The sequence below is a fragment of the Acomys minous genome (assembly GCF_964271855.1).
Source record: "Acomys minous genome assembly, chromosome: 11".
Lineage (NCBI taxonomy): Eukaryota > Metazoa > Chordata > Mammalia > Rodentia > Muridae > Acomys > Acomys minous.
In genome coordinates, this window is record NC_140492.1 from 104,370,172 (window position 1) to 104,390,071 (window position 19,900).

Sequence of the window (19,900 nt, forward strand, 5' to 3'; positions counted from 1 at the left end):
TATTAGACAGTCTTGCATTTGAGTTTCCCAGCTTACTGATTGTATATGGCCAGAGAAAAACAAAAGTTCCCCTTGTAAACTGCTGGTATTTTTTTTCAGCTGACCTTTTAGCGTAAGGTGATCTTGGCTAAAGGGGTAGCTCGAGACATTGCAACTTATGACTGTGTGCTAAGTGGCCATAGGTCTGTGATGCTTCTGAAATATGAAAATGTGTTCTTAATGTACAATTGAATGGTGATTTTCATTCCATTAAAGCCCATAGATTTCTCAGTGGTACCTGAGTGGTGCCTTATTCTTTTTATTTGAAGCATTAGCTACTTTGAAGTGTGTTTACAAATGACTGCATTTCTGCTTAAGAAATAGAACCGGGCTGTGGTGGTGCACATCTTTAATCCCAGCACTCAGGAGGCAGAGGCAGGTGGATCGCTGTGAGTTCGAGGCCAGCCTGGTCTACAAAGTGAGTCCAGGACAGCTAAGGCTACACCGAGAAACCTTGTCTCGGAAAAATCTAAAATAAAAAACCTTATAGAAATCAAGTGGATGTTATTTTATACTTTGAAAAATAATTGTTTCCTCTATAGTAAACAGAAATTCCTTTTACTGTCAATTTGTGATAAGTAAAAAAATAAGTCATTGAATGAAAAGATTCCTTAATGCTGTTAAAATTCAGCCACAGTAATATTTGTTAGTGCTTGCATATTGTTTTGTAAAAATATTCATTCAAATACCATATGACTTTCAGAGCATGTATAGATCCACTTTCCACTGACAGCTAATATATACTTGCTCTCCAAGTCCTTGCTGGAGACTTCGTTTCAGCTTTCTGTAAGTCTACCTTATAAAATGCATGATTAGGAAAAGATAACTTAAGGAAAACTGTGTTCAAATCCTTCTTTCCTGGATGAGGATACTAATGCACATAGGCGTTCAATGGATGGAGACATTAGGACTCCAGTGATCAACTGTGTTCCATTCATGGTCTTCGTGCTTAACAGAACAGAAGCAGGAGAAGCCATTGGTGAGGCTAGACAAAGGGTTCATGCAAAGATTTAGGGTAGCTACACAGTCTTCAAGCCATGAGGACTTTCATAGTCTACAAGTAGAAAGACAAATTATTCAAAAGAGCAAGCAATCTTCCGTCTGAATGAGTCCTGGCTTGAGAACAAATCTAACTAAGAAAAGGTTGTATATCCCTGGGCCAGACTATTTTTCTCCTGCTGCAAGCTTTCATTTATTGAAACACGAGCGAACCGAAGTGAGACTAAAATGTAAACAAATGTGCTTGTCTTTAGGAAATTCAAGCAGAGTGAGAAAGGACTAAAGAATATTATCCTAGTCTGTTTTGTGTGGTTATAATGGGATTTATTAGGGAAGCAGAGGCTTGTGCATTTTAGTTTTGGAGGCTATGAAGGTAAAGGTCATGAAGGCTTCACATGGTGAACGACTTCTTGTAGAATTTCATGATATAAGGCAGCAAGCAATAGAGGGGACTGGATTGAATTGATAGGGGGAAAAACATGTCCATTCACGGTAATGGGGGTTTATATCACTAATTTACTCATTAATAGGGGAGTCCTCATGGTTAAAACATCTATCAACTCAACATCTAACAATGTTGTATGGGTCATTACATTTCTAACATAGCAACCACAGTAGATATCAAAAAATAAGAATGGGGAAATAATTGTGATACTAAAGGATTAATAATGTGAGTTTGATTGTAATAAGGGCAGAAATCAATATCAATCAGTTTTGCCATGACTGTGCTTATGACCATAGATGTACAGGTGAAAGGTCATAAAATTACAACTTGAAAGGCAGGTTAAGGAACAAAAAAAAATCAGAATTTTATCATCATAATTTACTATTTGCTGTTTATCTATTTTTATCTCTCATTCTGCCTCCTTTCTCTGCTTTTGATCAGATTTTGCTTTAGCTTTATTTATTTTTTAATTGTGTGTAAACATTTGTATCTGTCTGTATCATGTACACATGAATCCAGGTGCCTATACAGACCAGAGGTTTCAGAACCCCCTGAAGCTGGAATTACAGGCAGTTGTGAATTACCTGAAATGGGTGCTGGGAACCGAACTTTGGTGTCTCATAAGAGCAGTGCATGTTTTCAAACACTGATCTGCTTTCCAGCCCACTTGATCTGGTTTCTGATTTGTGTTTATAACTTATATACGCCCCATGTGTTAAAATTTAGGACAAAATATATGCACATACAGAAGTGTACAATCCTCATTATTTACAGTAACATTTTTATAACGTCACTGTGAATACTGAATTAGTTGAAGATAACACTTGCATCACAAGGAGCTGCTGTCCTCAGAGGTTCTAGTTATAATAGATTGGAGCAACTTATCAATGTATAACCTGTTTTAAGACAGAATAGATATTACAAGTTATTGTTTCATCCTTGGGGAAACACTAGAACTCTTATTTGAACCAAAGCATGCCGAGGATGCATATTTTCTTCACAAGGCTTGTTACAACTTTCTTGTCCATTGGAACACTAGAAGTACTAAAGAACTTCACCTTTGAGCCATTTTAAACAATAAATTCTCCAGCCAAAATAAAGGCATAAAATGTGAAAAATGGTGCACTAAACATACCATGAAAAGCCATCTCTTACAGCATAAAAACAGAGCATCGTCATGTACTAGCAATATGTGCTAGGGACTGCCAGAGTTCCCACCATCCTTTGCATGCTGTGTCTCCAAATGACTACAAACATGTCAAGCATATCAATTATAGGTTACAAACATGTTTTAGCAAGTATTTGAGCTTACAATGGAGAATATGTCAATAATAAAAGTAATTATATGAGGGGATATATGTGGGTATGTACATAAATAACATTGGTGGACAGCACCTATAATCTTACCTATTGTAAATGAGACAGTCTATTGGCCATTAAATATAGAGTATAGTATGGAAAGTATCTGGTCTTTGCACATATGAGTGGAAAAATGAACATAGGACAATGAATACATGGAGGGCCAGGTAAAGTTTGGGATGCTAATCCACAGTACTAGATACAATGCTGCCACTTTATCATGTTATTATCAATTAGGATGCTGATTACAGTGTTGACATTTCATATTTTTCATAACTTTATGAATTTACTATCATTCTCTCAATATTTAATCGCTAAAAGAAAATCTTATGCATATAGGTTTCCTGCGTGTACATGAGGTACAGAAAAAGAGGCAAGTTGACATTATATAGCAAATCTGAGCTAGGCTTTTTCTCAATAACCCAACTGTGGCCTTTTCTGAGCTCCTTTATTCACGCATAATTATTCTTCCTTCTAGATTCGAGAGGACGACATATAAGATCTTTCTTCAGCCTATACTCTCATTGTACTCTTTAGTAAGGACTTTCATTCAGAGTTCAATTTTTGTGTCTTCGATTCTATTAGATTCATAGCAGAGCTGACAGTTCATGGCATGTGATACTGAATAATGACAAAGAAAACTATTATAATAAAGTGTATTTGTGAGCCTAGTATGAAAGTGTGCCTCACTAGCTTTATTACCCAAAAAGGGTTGTACAGGAACAACCTCTTTATGCAACCTTCCTGCTCCTTTGCTACCGAGAGACACCTTAATTTATAGATTGATAGGAATAGTGGCAATGACTTCATGTCTCCAATGATTTCTATGGGTCAAGGACAAAGATGACTGCCTTAAACACAATACCTCAGCTGGTCATCAAATAAACCATTTATAAACAAGGAGACTGAGCAAAGATCATTTATGTATTTTTGGTCAAGGGCCAGATAGAAGGAAAGCAGCCTATGTGTTTTAATGGGGGTTAGTCACTTGGGAGGTACATTTTGGGGTGATGGTTTGAGTAAAAACAGTCCATGTAACCTCATAGGGAGTAGCACTATTGGGAGGTGTGATCTTGTTGGTGTAGCTGTGGCCTTGTTGGAGAAAATGTGTCACTGGTGATGGGCTGTGACATTTCAAATTCTCAAGCCAGGTCCAGCCTCTCTCTCTCTCTCTCTCTCTCTCTCTCTCTCTCTCTCTCTCTCTCTCTCTCTCTCGCTCTCTCTCTTTCTCTCTCTCTCTCTCTCTGTCTCCCTGCTGCCTGCTGATCCAGATGTAGAACTCTCAGCTGCTTCTCTAGCACCATGTCTGCCTGCATGACATCATGCTTCTCACCGTGACAATGACTGAACTAAACCTCTGAACCTGTAAGACAGCCTCAATGAAATACTTTTCATTATAGGAATCATGGTGTCTCTTCATGGCAATAATAACCCTAACTAGGACACTTGATTTCCTGCTTTGCAAAAAAGAAGGAAATTTATAGGATAAAATTCAATGATAAAATAAGAGTTCATGACAAATAAAGTTCTTCTTTTTTTTTTTTTTAGATGTTTTAAGTTGGGTAATGAGTTCATACCCCCAGGCATCTAATATGCACTGTAGCATTCTAGAGTTGTTGGTGATAGTATGTTCCTTCTGATTTAATATACAGTATGAGCAGTGCTACATAAAACACTGCATATAATAATTTCTTCCTTTTCAAAGTTAATTAGGTGGTGGTGATAACAACTCTTATTTACTGAACTATGTTCCATACATTGTGCCAAGATCTCTGAAAGCATATCACTTTAATACTTATAATATCCATATGAGGGAAGTGTTATTATTCTGTGAATTTTTAGACTGAAACACCCAGCTTGGCTAGAACTCAAGTGAAGGATGTGAGGAACCTCAAATTCCAACTTATTCTTCCTTCTCTTTACATCTTTACCTAGCTGTTCTGCTTCCACATTGGCACTGAAGTAATAAATACTTGCAAAGCCGATATCACATCTCTAACCTAGTGTGGTGAACTACATGGGTTCTACCATCTGGAAACCTTTCTACAAACTGTGGATGTAGATGCTACTCAACAGGAAACTGGAGAATAAAGACACGCAGTGGAAACCGAGAAACAACTGCTTGGAGCTGAAGTTATAAGGAGTGCTGCATAGGAACAATTACGATGTACAGAACCTTAAAGTTTATGTGCAGTCAAGAAAATCAGGAAAACAAGAGCTAATTCTAGGCACAGGGCACACTACAAGCAAACGGAGAGGAATCTTTGAAGTAAGTGACCAGAAGGAGTGAAAGGAAGGGAACATTCATTTAGTGTATCTGCAATTATTCAGCCATATGACTGCTGTTATGCCTCATGTATTGCTATGGAAACAGTGGTCCACTGACAGGTAAATAACCACACTGTATGCAGAGATTTGTCTAGAAAGCTCATTTTTATAATGCATCTGATATCAAGTTAGTGTTCAAGTATTATATACAGTATCCAACTACAGGCTTTCTTGATATTTTTTTAAAGGAGAAGTACTAAATTTGTCAATCACAATTAAAACATTTTTGCAGTTGTTATTCATCATTATTGTTTTTTTAAGTCCCAGATTGGTTTTAATTAACTGAATGCCACAAGTTAACTTCATTAACACCATGTAAGATGGTTCACGTAACTGCATAAGTATGAAAAAGAAATGAAAGATTTTTAAAAATAATACTTTCTTAACTTGTTGATATTAACTAGCAGTACTGATTGCAGGAGGAATAAATGGAAGCTTTTTTTTAAAAGAGAAGTTAGCCTTAGCAAGTTAATGAAATGACTCACAGAAATCCAATCTAATAATAGGTGAAAGATGTGTACTATGTGAAGAGAAATCAGAGTGGAATATAGGAAAAAGTAGTCGTGTGGGCTTAGGAAAAGGCAAGGAGGACCTGGCAGAGAGATGGAGATAGAGACAGAGATGGAGATGGGGATGGAGATGGAGATAGAGAGAGGGAAGGAGAGATGGAGGCAAGGAGGGAGGAAGGGAGGGGTAATCTATAGGATAATGGCTGCTTCAGTAATGAGTGACGTCATTCACCCTGAAAGACACTGAAGACAAAAGATGAAAAAGTCACACATGGTCCATGCCTCCAAATGAATCAGTGTAACACCTAACACATTGCTCAGCGTTTCAAAGACTGTTTCAAAGACTGTGGAAAGAACAGTCTCATGAAGGCATGGTGCAGACAGAGTGGGGGTCTTAAAGAGTGTTTCTCTGAAGAAATAAATTAGAAAGAGGACAAATCATTTCGAGATGAAAATACCACAAAGGAATTCCTTAAAGCAGAAAAGTGCAAAACACAACACATCCTACAAAATGAAATAAACCTAGAACAAACTCCTTTGAGTTGCTTTAATCCTCCTTTTAGTGTAGTAGCAAGTAAGAGTCAGGGAAGACAACGGTAAGACCTAGGTATGACTGACAGATAAATGAATACAGGAATGCCACCACAACAAACAAAATGTACCCAGTTCCTGCCTCATGTTGGAGTTCTAGATTTGTAGCAGTTACAGTCAGGGAAGTATACAAAATTCTAAAAATAAAGGAAATTTCTACTGTATTTAAGCTAAAGCCACTAACATCTGGGATTGATTATAGTGTAGTTCTGGAATGTTTAGCATTTTCTTTCTTTTGCTCACTGCTTCTGTACAGCCCCTTTCACTCAAAATATATTTTCCATAACCTTGCAAGCAGACTGATTACAAACTCTCCCTCCAATTTTCTCCCATGGTAGAGCTAGACATGCTTTATATCATCACGGCCCCTTTGGGTTCACTTTGCTATGCTCTGCCTTATGTTTATCGTGATTGAAAACTCTATAACTATGACAAACATATAGCAGCATGTGTTCACCTTAAATAACTTGTATATACTTGGCTAATACTTCCAAACTGGCCACTACAATATAAATATAACTTTCTTCTTCTTCTTCTTCTTCTTCTTCTTCTTCTTCTTCTTCTTCTTCTTCTTCTTCTTCTTCTTCTCCTCCTCCTCCTCCTCCTCCTCCTCCTCCTCCTCCTCTTCCTCCTCCTCCTCCTCCTCCTCTTCCTCCTCCTCCTCCTCCTTCTCCTCCACTTTCTCCTACTTTGTCTTATTCTTCTTCCTCTTTTTCGTGTTCTTTTTATCCTCCTCCTCCTTCTTCTTGGACTCACGTTGTAGACCAGGCTGGTCTTGAACTCACAGAAATCTGCCTGCCTCTGCCTCCATCAGTGTGAGGATTTACAGGTGTGTGCCACTGTGCCTGGATTGACAAAAGTTTTAAATATTTACATATTTAAGGCATGTTGATGAAAACAAATTTCCAATATTTTTTTTACCAACAAGGCAAACAGAAAAAGACTTTCTACAAAATTAGAAAACAAAAACCACACTAAATTCAACAAGAGTAACATATAACAATAAAGTGAGTAATTTAGAAAACTACTCAAGCACAAAATTGAATTAGGTATGTGGCAGAGATAGAATTGTGGATCAATGAAACAATGCAGTTAATGTACTTCATTCCTTATGGACATCTCTGTACACACTCTCACAACACACACAATTGTTCAGAACCAGAACATAAATGAGAATTATATAATGTTAATTTGTCTTAAAGGAAAACAAATGACAACATTATAAGAAATTCAGGACACGAATGATTATTTCAGTAAACCATGGCATAAAGACAATATCACATATAATTTTTTCATTTAAAAAAATACCCTAGAGAGAATTAAAAATTGATGATTGATGGTGGAGACCAATTTAGCAACAAACTCAGATAAAAGAAGTCAAACTCCAGAATACAAAAGTAAATACCATAAATTAATTGAACAAAGACAGACTGCTAAAATAAAAGCACGGGGAAGTTAATATGAGCATGCATTTGACACACTAGAAAAATGTCATTGGCTAATACACATATGAACAATTTTAGCTTTTAATCCCCACAATGGTGGTAAAGCAGGAGGGCTGCTTCTGTCCCTCCAGAGGTAAAGCACAGATGGAAGGCCCAAGAGCTGAAAGGCACCAACAACAGCCACAGTGAGAGCTTGATCCATGTGCCACCCACACTCTGGGGGAAGAAACCCTTTGCTTCCAGAGTCAGACCAATAACCAAATACCACCAAGGAAGAGTGCTCACAGTGGGGCCACCATCAGGCTGAGCCTGCCATGAAGAAGACAGGACAACACACTGTAGTCTTTCTGGATGACAAGACCCACAAGCAGCAACTCAAGTGGGCTGTGAAGATACTCTGTGCCACTGCTGTGGGTAAGACCAACAACTTGTTCAGGCTTGGTAGGGAAGATGAGGATGATGGCATATCTGACTTGCTTTTGATTTTGAGACTTTGGATTTTTTTCCCAATAAAATTGGGGCCATCTACACTGAGTACAAGGGGTGGATTTCAAATACCATCCTCCCTTTAACATTAAAAAGTATGTTATCTCATTAGGGTATCATAAGAGTGATAGGCTAAGTAACAAACACTAAATTTGTCATAGTTTACAAGTCGGTTATGATGTGCTGGTGGTACAATATTTGAAAACAGATTCTCCCTATGGTGATCAGTTGAAGGTATACATACCATAAATATCAGCAATTCCACTTTCTGAATTTATCCAAGATACATTTTTTTACATTAGTTAGCAATTATAATTACAATTTTTAGGCTTGATACTCATCAATCAAGTAAAATAAATTTAAAGTGTTCAAAATAACTTAATTATCTATTCATAGCAAAAGTATAAACATATTTTCATCTAATCATAGTTTGATGTACAAAAACAATGCACTGAATGACAGCTACATTTGTCAATAAGTAGTCCCCAAAGTCCTTAAGCAGTACTGTCACTCAGTTTGCAAGATTTTCTAACAAGCAAAGTAACTGGTGGCAAAACTCTACAAAAACATCTAACTATGGCTAATGCGAAAGCTTCTGGAGAAGGGTTAGTATGTGGAGTGACACAATGATGCATCTTGGGAAAAATGAAGATTACTTTCAAGGCATCAAGATCTTTCCCATCTTAAAGTGGTTCATAGTCACACAGATATTTCTCTTTATCACAGTGTTTAATGTGACCATATACCATGCAAAGGTACATTTGGATAAGTCTGAAAATCACAACCCCACCCCAACACACACACACACACACACACACACACACACACACACACACACACCATTTATGTGCTATACAAACATTTAGTGTGTACTAGGTGTTGTTCTTGGTACTGAGGTTACCATGGTGAGGAAAGGTAAGTTCAGTTCTTGATCTTACGATGTTGTACAAAAGTCAAGTATTAAGAATAATCCCATAACACTTATGCCACTAACGCATCGGTACATCTTTCAGACAGGTGGCTTTTGTGGCTGGGTGATATCTATGACTACATTTCTCCTAGAGGTCTGTGTGAAAAATCTTTCAGTGCCATAAATTCTTGGTGGTAGAGGTGAAGCTTCCAGTTGGGCCCCAGCTCAATTTCTCAGTGTTCAAGGATATAAGTAAATGTTATCTTCAGCAATATAGTCTGACCAAGAACCTGAGACTATATAGAGTCTATGGGCCTAGGAGAAGACGTACTTCTATTATTCTACTAAAGAAACATGGCACTAAAATAACTATTAATGACATATTACAATACCCATGGATCAGTCCCTTGCTCAATCCTTATCAGAAAAGCTTCTTGAAGTACATTGGGAAATAATTCAGAGATCCACAATTGCACAATATGCATAGAGCAAGACTTTGGAGCACTCAATCCTAAATTGCATGTCTTCATCAAACTCCTCCTCCTGATGACTCCTGGATCCATGCAGAAGAAGAGGTGATTATAAGAGCCAGAGGTGGGGGATGATTCCAAGGGAACAGTATCTTCCACATGCAACAGGAGAGCACTGAGAGAGGTATGTGGATATGGGGTCCTAATCAAGAAGCTATTTGCAATTCATATCTGCTGGCAAAAGGAAAATCAGTTTTCCCCAATGAGATATTACTGGTTTTATCAACCTCACTCCAGGGCAGGATCTACCCTAAGGAGTAGTTGACCAAAACAAAATTTCATGTTTTGTTTTGTGTGTGTGTGTTGTTTTGTTTTGTTTCATTTTTGTTTGTTTTGGTTGCTTGTTTGTTTTGAGAAAGAGGGAGAGAGAGAGAGAGAGAACATGAAGTTGGGTATGTAGGAAGGTGGAGAGGTTCTGAGAGGAATTGGAGGAGACAAAAAATGCTTAAAATATATGGATAAGAAAAGGGTTTAATCCCAAAGCACAACAGAACTGACGCACAAGGAGAACATACATTATATTAGCAAAGCTATGCCACACCAAGCACAAAGGAATTCAGCCTACACAAAGGTCATCACGGAGTCTAGCTGTTATATGAGTAAGTCTTCCTACCATGGTAGCACAGTAGCCTAGGGGCTTATCTCACAACGATGCTTTGGGCTTCACTAAAGCAGAAAGACTAGAGAGTTGTGCTTTGGACTTTAACTGCCCTGTTTTCCCCTTTGAACACAGATCATTAGTTATAGAAAGTATGAGTCTGACTTAACTACAAACGGCCTGGATGTATAAAGTATTTTCAAATATTCAGGAAGAAAAGAACTAGAAGGATTGATATGTATCTCTCATCACCACAGGTAAATTGCATTAGAATGAGTGGAGCCAATAGGAAGTCAGAAGAGGATTTCTTCTGGATGGGGATTGAGCCAGAAGAAGATACAATCATCAACTGGTAAACATGGAATAAGCAAGCATTTGTTTTTTTACAGTGTGGAGATTTCTGATCCAGAGAACAAAAACAAAACCAACCAACCAACAAACAACAAATACCCCAAAACCAGGGTTCTGGAAGGAACTGTAAGAAGCGCCCTAGGGTGGCAGCAGGTGGAGGACTTAGTGAGGGCAGGAAACTCAAAGTAAGAATAGCCTGTGCTTTGTCGGGATTGTGATCTTTGTCATAAGAGGAACGGGTGTTCCTTTAATTTTGTGAATGGGGACTCTAGAACACTCAGTGTTTAAAAACTATCATGTCTGCTCTAGTGTGTAAGTCATGGTGATGGTGCTGTGAGAAAAGAGGCAAGAGATAGAGGTGACTCTTCCAGGGTGAAATGGCATTGTCCATCTGAAATTATTTTCTTATGCCTAGGGACTTAACTTCACATACTTTTTGGTTTTTTTGAGATTGTAATATAATTATATCATTTCTTCCTTCCCTTTCCCCCAAACTCTCCAATATATATCACCTTGTTTCCTTTCAAATTTATGGCCTTTTTTTTTCATTAACGGTTATCATGTGTATATATAGATATTAATATATATTTTATACATTAGCATATATCTTATAAATAGTATATATATAAACATAAACATATGTATATAAAATAAATACATCAATACAACCTGCTCAGTCTGCGTAATGTTGCTCGTATGTATGTCTCCAAGGTTGACTATTTGTTACTAGATAACCATTTGATGTTCTCTTTCCTAGTGAAAAGCATTTCTCACTCTCATTATTCTTTAGTTGCTTGTAGTTTTTTGGGGTAAGGTTGAGGCCTCTTGGGCTTTCCCCCCACCTACTTTGGTATGTCTGTTGTCGGTGTCCTTGCTCAAGCCTTGTTTAGACAGTTATCTTGGTGAGACTTTATGGATGTAGCATCTGACACAATATCACATCAAACTCCCTAATCCTTTGGCTCTTATCATCTTTCTGCCCTCCTCTTCTGCAATGTCCCCTGAACCTTAGGCATTGAGACTTTTGTAGTTGTACCCACTGGGCCCACAACGCTGCATTTCGATTTGCTGTGATTCTCTGTAGTGGCCTCTGCCCTTTGCAAAGAAAATTTTCCTTGATGGTGGGGCAAGACTACACTCATCTGTGGGTTTAAGGATGTATTTACATGACTGAGGGATTACGTTGGTTTAGTGAGGTAGTGGCTGCAGATTCTCCTTCAATATGCATGGCTTTACTAGCACTATGCAGTTGGCTTCTAGTACCAGGCATGGTTTCCCTCTTGCTGATCAGATCTGAAGGCCAGTAAGAGATCTGTTGGTTACTTCCAGTGATGTGTGCGGATACTGACCCCTTAGGGTTATTGTGCCACACCTGTCATTGTTGTGGTTCAGAGGCATCGTAGCTGGGTAGGACTGCTCTTCTCCTCCCTTTGGAAGCTTGCACAGCGTCTTCTGGTACCATGAGAGCTAATCGTCACCTTGGAGACATCCAGGTCAGTTCCAGCTTAAGGGCCTCTGGAGACTGCTTCTGAAGTGCATGCTGTTTTCAGCAACAAGAGTTTCACTTCTACCCACGAAGGCTAACTAAGGGCAATGGCCCTCGGTGATCTGTTTATTTTTGCTTCTCCTAGCTTTTGTTTTCCTCTCATCCCCCACTCTTTATTTTATTCAACCTCCATTTCTACATTTGTCTAATTTGTAACTTCAGAGAGCACTCTACATTATTTTTGGAACTATTGGAGTTTACACTTAGATTCAGAATACTTTGTGAGTTTCTTTCTTCTTAAAATAACGAATTACAGTACCCTCCTGATATGTGAATAGTTTTAAAATTTTTCATATAGTCCAACTATGAACATGATTTGAGTGGAGGCTACTTGTCTATGCAGTTTGTCAAAATAATAAGTGAAAAATGATGTCTCGTAATATGTGTTTTTCTTTATTACATAAGATATTAATGCCTTTACATGTTTATTGCAATTTGGTTTTTATGGTATTTATGTATGCTCCATGTTTGTGTGATTTAACTTTTTGTTATGAAGTATCTTAGAAATCATTATTTCACAGAAAAATACATTTCATTTTGAATTTTTTGAGAGCCGACCTTTTCTAATCTCGCTGTCAAGAAAATGTGATATTTTCCAGGCAGCTGAGTCCTTACAGCGTGTACTCATTAACATGAAACACATGTCTACAATTTTCTCATTTTACATTTCAATAGATCTTCTTTTCAGATTGACTCAGGTGTCTCAGTTCCATAAAGGAAACCAAAGCCATGACACGCACACATGCACTCTTGTTTATCGCCATGTAAATGTGTGTGTGTGTGTGTGTGTGTGTGTGTGTGTGTGTGTGCACAGTGTGAATCATACACAGTATTATATGACATATTCTAATATAGAAACCATCTAGCAAGTAATGCTCCTCCCTCGCACTGTCTTACACTTTTTATGGCCATCACCAATGACTTCTTTCACCTTCCTGAATGTGATGTTCCTTTTCAAATTGTCTTCTCCTATAGAGAATGTCACCATTCCCTTATCTTATTAGTTTACCCAACCATTTCCTTTTTCAAATATTATTTTCTTAGCGATGTCTTATTGGGTTTTCTTGTTTAACTTACCTATAATAATTTATTATGAATATCTTTTGTCGCACTGTGGGTTTGCATGCATCACCCTCGAGATGATTTTTAAATTTTTATAAATATTTGATGCATGGCTGTAGAGCTAGGCACAGATACTATGCTTGTAATCACACATCATATCATCCCCAAGCACAGTCTAACGTGATGCTGACTCCCTCATCTTACAATTAGCTTGCGTTTAATAACAGATTGGGCTTGTTTTCACTATCCATTTCTGTACCCAATGCCAAGTTCATTAAATAACTACATCTGAAGATTTGTTTATTCATTTCTCTTGTCTTTGAGGTTTGTGGCATTTCCTGGGATTATGCTACTTAAACCCAGATTTTATTGTTTTTCGTTCCTACTTATACCTAATAATGGGCTTAGAATGTTTTTTTGGAGATTTTCTGTGGTTAGTGGCCTGATATGGGCTCAATGGTAGCATTAAGCAGGAAATTTTACCCATGACTCACAACCTGTAAGGATTTCTTCTCTGTGTATCTCTAAGATCTATCACACGCATCTCTAGATGGAGCTATTTAACCTTTTCTTTTAAACACTAAAGTCATAAGAAATAAAGTCAAAGGAACTTGTCAAAGGGGTTTGGTTTACAGATTCTAAGCCACATCGTTTTGAGGATTGCTAAATGCTGGTGCTCCTAATCATGAGCCCTGATTTAATTCCACCCTTTATATTTTTTTTTCTTATCATAAAGCCTGTTATGCCATCAAATGCTATGTGTGAGCAGAACAATTCTTTGGTCTGAGTTAAATGAGACGGTTGATAAGAGCATTGTTACTTGCTGTGTAGCTCAGGCTGGTCTCTGATGACATGCATTCCCCTGCCTCTGCTTGTGGATGGTAAGGTTTCTGCTATGGGCCACCATACCCAGCTTGAACATTCATGTCTCTATACAGCAATCTCCTTGAATGGAGAAGCCACACCCTAGTTATTGTAAAACTCCAGAACCTGGATTGGTTGATATACAATAATAGTTACTAGCTACATATGATGGATTACATTGTCTAAATTAATTAAAACAGAATAAATTTAAATTTTATTTCTGCAGCTATACCTAATCAAGATATACTCAAACTGAAATTCAGTTTCTAGGCACAGTCCAAATACAATGCCACATGTGGTCATTAGGTTATCAGATGGACATTACATACATGGCTTTTTTTTTTTCCATCACAGAAGCCTAAGTTGACAACGTTGTGCAGGAATTAATTCATTACTCAAACTGTAAATATTTTAGGTATGTTATTTTAAGAAATAGACACTTTTCTAGGCATAGGAAAGAGAGAATGAAAAACAAACAAACCCTCATCTCCAATTGAATTCTAGTATGCTGTAGGAGAAGACAAAAATCGAGCAACTTCATGTTAATGGGTATGTGCTGAACAGCAGACCATTTCATAGTCACTGTATAGAAAGATCCCTTTGGCTAGGGCTTTGGGCTCAGTGTTACTCAGAAGTACAGTCCAGTGGAGCTATTGGTCCTGTTGTTTTGTTCAGTCGTCTCAGGCAGGTGTGTTGGTAAGCACAGCTTGCTTCAGAGGTACAGAAAATGTTGCTTTCATTCTAGGTCTATTAAGGTAGCGAGGGCTAGGGATTTCATAAATTTAAAAATGTACAGCGTTCTTGTTCACATGCACAGTGCTCTAAAACACAGTTCTTATGAGACGCCATAGGAGAGAGAACACTTACCACAGCAGGGGGACTATTAATGCCTGTACTAAAACTGAACATGAGCAAAAAAATTTTTTTGATAGTTTTCTGTGCCCATGATCTCATTTATTTTTAAGTTCCATTTGATTCTATTATTTTCCTCTTGATTTTTAAGTAAATTAGTTTAATGTCTGTTTCTACATGAAAGTCAGACAGGGAACAGTAAAGAGACTTCTCAAAGGCACCCTGACAATCACATGATGATAATACGGCAAAATTCTAAATGGCAGCCATGGTTCTGGTGGTGAATACAGAGGACTCACGTCTACTATGGGTCGCACAAGCAGACATTGTAGGTAGACATTTCCTGCCAGTTTCTGTGCTCTGGAGTTTAAGCTGTCTCTCTTATCTCGATTGTATTCCTTAGCAACCAAGGAAGTGTGCTCATGTGTGATTCTTGTATCTTGAAAAACAGCATCTTATTTGTGTTTTCTCTGCACTCAGCTGGGAGACAACTCTCTGTTCAAAGAAATGACACTAGAAACTGCCGAAAAGAGAGGACAGAAGACTGGTGGTCTGTCCATGAATAGTGGGGATATGGGGATTGTAGACTGCAGTGTGTAGTACCAGGTATTGGGTCAGTTGTCATATGCTATTGAAAGTCTCAGGGAGTATGGAGGCCCCTTCTTTGTCTCCCTCAAAACTCCCAGCCCTGAGGCAGGCTGACTTCCTAACTCTGTAACCAGAAAAATGATAGACAGCAAGCAACTACAGCTACACCAGTGTCTTATCCTACGGAATAGAAACTAACTATACTAATATAAAGGTGTCTAGTGTTTGTCCCATAATGTAAAAATGCCTACAGTGAAAAAGAGAAGGCTGCAGCTCATTCATGGGATGAGGATGGAGAGGATCCTCTTGCCCAAGACTCTCTCTGTCAGGACCTCTAAGCTGACAGCTTCAACTTCCCCAGTTGGTCGTGAATCCCTGATTGGATGATATCATTTATCTGCTTATTATTTCTTCTACTTAGAAGCCTCACCTGAGGGATGCTCTGTTTGGCCTGTTTATTTCTCGGTGGGGAACTCCAGTTGGCTGCCTCAACAGGACTTCCCACTCAGGTTCTGCCCATGTTTGTAAGCCTGAGTTGATGGTGTTACATTTTGTTTGTTCTCTCAATTGGACTGCTCCAACCCTCTCTGCAAGATGTAATGAGTTCCTGAGTTGATGCTCTTTTGTTGTCTGTCTGCTGCTTCTCTTGTCTGCTCATGAGTTGTTCCAAAACCTTTGCTTGTTATACACATAGCTCACCCATTGAAAACATGAAGCATCCTACCAGATCTTTCTCTTGACCATTTGGAACTCAAAGAAACCTTAGAAAAGATGTTTCACTCAAATGAAGTGTTTCATTTTAGTTTTGGTATCAGCATTGTGAGGGATAAAGGATAATTCTGCAACTGGGTATGAAATAGCTCTTTCTAATTAAACATTCTTCTAAACTCCAAGACAGGCCAGGCTTTGATTTGGGGATTTCCTACTACTGTTAGAAGAACCTGTAGTGGGAACCCCCCCTTTCACACACACCCTGATTTGACATAAGACTAAAATTCTTTCTTAGATTTCAGATAACAAGTTTCTTAGTTGAGCAGCTGAAAATATCATCTTCCTACAAATAATTCTTACAAGCATTTGCTAATGGATTATTTATTCCTCCCTCTCTCCTTCTTTCTGTTTTTTTTTTAAAATGATGAAATATTAGTCTTTCTTTACTTACTCTTAGATAAAACGTTTCACTCCTCAAGGAAACTGGATTAATGTTCACTTATTCTGAGAGTATTGATCTACTTCCATAAAACCATAGAATACATGGGACGTAGAATCTGTGCTGATGCTTGTGATTCTGTAAGCATGTCATTAGGGCAATTTTCTTTATTAATCATTGATGTGTGAGGGCACGGCCCACAGCGGTGTGTGTGTGTGTGTGTGTGTGTGTGTGTGTGTGTGTGTGTGTGTGTGTGACAACTCTGGGCAAAACCAGCCTCTCTCCATTTTTCCTGCTTAGGCCATTGCTTGAATCCCTGCCCTGACTTCAGTCAGCGATCAACTGCGATAGGAACACAGGACAGGAACAAATTAAACACTCCCTCCCTCCCCCTTTGCCTTGCTCAGTATTGTATCACAACGGCGGAAAAACAAGCAAACACACACATATGATAGCATCAAAAGTTAGGATGCCCATATGAGAGACCATACAGTTTCTGTCTTTCTGAGTCTGGGTTTTTCACGTGCAGGTTTAAGTCTATATTAAAACCATTTCTAAAGAAACTTCATCTCACACACGTTCGTCAGAATGCCTAAAATCTGACAAACAAAAGAACACTCCTTATTCCTTAGCCTTCTGTTAAGACACAAAAGGGCCTCATAAATGTAAAGCAACATATGCTCACTTGACATCCAAAATTATCAGGACCCGTGCATGGGTGGCGCAATGCATCGCCAGCTCCGGCTTGCTGTCTGCACCCTTTTGCTCTAGGTTTCTCAGAGTATCAAGCCAGATGGGAAATCTTCAAATAGCAAAGTTGTATGAAGAACGTGGCGAGATTTTTTTTTCAGGTCAGAGTGTAATGTAATGGTTGAAATGACACCTTTAAAGAAGTGTTAAATCTTTAGGTGTTATTAGCCCTTTGCACCTTTTAAAGAAGAAGCTATATTTGTGATACTGGTAGAGTATCAAGAAGAATGCGAATTCCAGTGACAGAAATGTAAAGGAGGCTATTTGCATTAATCATGGGCCCTACATTACCCCAAAAGTCTCTTTCAAGCCTAGACTATTTGAATTTGCTTGTGAATATATTTAAATTGTACAGGAGGGATGCTAAAAATATAATTAAAATAATCTGTGTGTTTTTTGAAATATTATAGAATGAGAGATAACACAAATATTTTTATGTCAGAGATGCTGCATTTGCCTATTTAAATTTGTATCTTGCCCAAATTTTAATATATTCTTCACTTTGAGATTATCTAGTAATGAATATCATTGGGTCTTGATTTTTTCTTTTATAAAAATAGCTGCATATGTTTATACATTCTGTTTGTTCATTGTCCATTGAATTAATGGGTTATTTGTGCAGTGTGTGTGTGTGTGTGTGTGTGTGTGTGTGTGTGTTTATGTTGTTAATTTGACTGCTCATTAAGACTCTATCAGTGAGAAGGTGGGAAAACACCACATCATAAGACAAAAATCCCTCTTGCTTTTATATTTTGTTGCCAATATTGGCAAGGGTTTGGAAAAGTCTCTAATAGCCTCTGACCAAATCCTATTCACAGGAACAGGAAGAAGAACAGCATGAACCAAAGGACCAGGGCAGAACAAGAGAGAGCAGAGACAGAAGCATACAGGACGGTCAGCAGCTGCTTCCTTCCTGGATGTGAAGTTTGACTGTGTAGTGCATCATTGGTCATCTCCCTCATCATCTTTCTATACCCTAAATCCTCTACTTAGTTGCTAATATCTATGATGCAGTCTTATCTCTGATCTCTGTGCTTTCAAATAGAATACACTTAATGACATTCTAAGAATTCAGTCATAAGCAAGCAAGCTCTTCCACTTGGCAGTCAGACTATTTAAAGAGATGGCATTTTTATAATGAATTCATTTCTTTCCATACTCAAAAGGTAATTGAATGGACTTAAGGAAAATATACATCAAATACATACTTTTCTTTATGTCTAACTTTATGAATTCTTTATATAATAGTGAAATTAGCCCTCTTTTGGGTATGTAGTTAGTAAAAACAAATCTTTTCCCATTCTGTAGGCTGCTGCTTTGTTTAATTAATGATGTTCTTTGCCATGCAGAAGCTTCTCTGTTTCATGAGGTCCCATTTTAAATTATGGGTCTTACTTAGTTCCTATGCTAATGATCTGTCCAGAAAGTCTTTTTCTTGTGCCAATATATATACTGTCATATCAACTGCAAATAAAGATACTTTGACTTCTTCCCTTATCATTTGTTTCCCTTTTATTTCCTTCAACTTGCTGTAGCTAAGACTTCAAGTACTATATTGAATAGGTATGGAGAACATGAACAACCTTGTTTTGTTTCTGATTTTCAATGGCAACAAGCCTTTTAGTTTATATTATTCAAGATACAGTAATAATTGTAATAAAACTTAATGGTAGTTGCTAAACTTATTTAACACAAGTAGAAATAGAGTGATCTTTGACTTTTTAAGCAATAGAAGAGCATGGAGAGAATCACAACAATCTTCAAATATATAAATGGGCTGTTGGTATGTACATTTTAGTCCAGCCTTTTTTTTTTTGGTTATGACAATATATACAACTCAAGAAAAGAAGGACCAGCCCCTAACATTATTAATGATGCTCTGCTATGCTTACAGACAGAAGCCTAGCATAATTTTCTTCTGAAAGGCTTCACCCAACAGCCAATGGAAACAGATGCAGAGACCCACACTCAAAGAATAGGCAGAGCTGGGAAGTTTTGTGGAAAAGTGAGAGGAAAGATAGATGGAGCCAGAGGGGTCAAGGACACCACAAGAAGACCTACAGAGTCAACTAGCCTGGGGCCATGGTGGCTCACAGAGACTGAACCACCAACTAAAGAGCATGCAGGGCCTGAATCTAAGCCACCCACACATATGTAGCAGATTTGCAGCTTGATTATCATGTGGGTCCCCTAACAATGGGAGTCACGGCTGTCTCTGACTCTGCTGCCTGCCTTTGGATCCCTTTCCCCCCGGCTGGGCTGCCTTGTCTGGCCTCAGTGGAGATGACGTACTTAGTCCTACTATGACTTGAGGTGCCATGGTGGGTTACTACCTCTTAGGGGGTGTCTCCCCTACTTTGAGAAGAAAGAGAGGGGTGAATGTGGAAAGAGAGGCATGAGGGTTGGACTGGGAGGAGAGGAGAGAGGGGTCTGAGATCAGGCTGTAAAATGCTTAAATAATTAAACGGAAAAGAAGAAAATAAAAATGGATAATTTCA

General features: G+C 38.2%; 1 long non-coding RNA gene across 1 annotated transcript in view; it reads left to right on the forward strand.

The window, feature by feature from the left end:
* Positions 1-18,899, forward strand: part of LOC311608954 — a 100,094-nt gene extending 81,195 nt beyond the window's left edge. Inside the window, exon 3 of the long non-coding RNA XR_014783199.1 lies at positions 18,221-18,899. This is a non-coding gene — a long non-coding RNA (uncharacterized lncRNA). The remainder of the gene's footprint in view (positions 1-18,220) is intronic.
* The last annotated feature ends 1,001 nt before the right edge of the window (positions 18,900-19,900 follow it).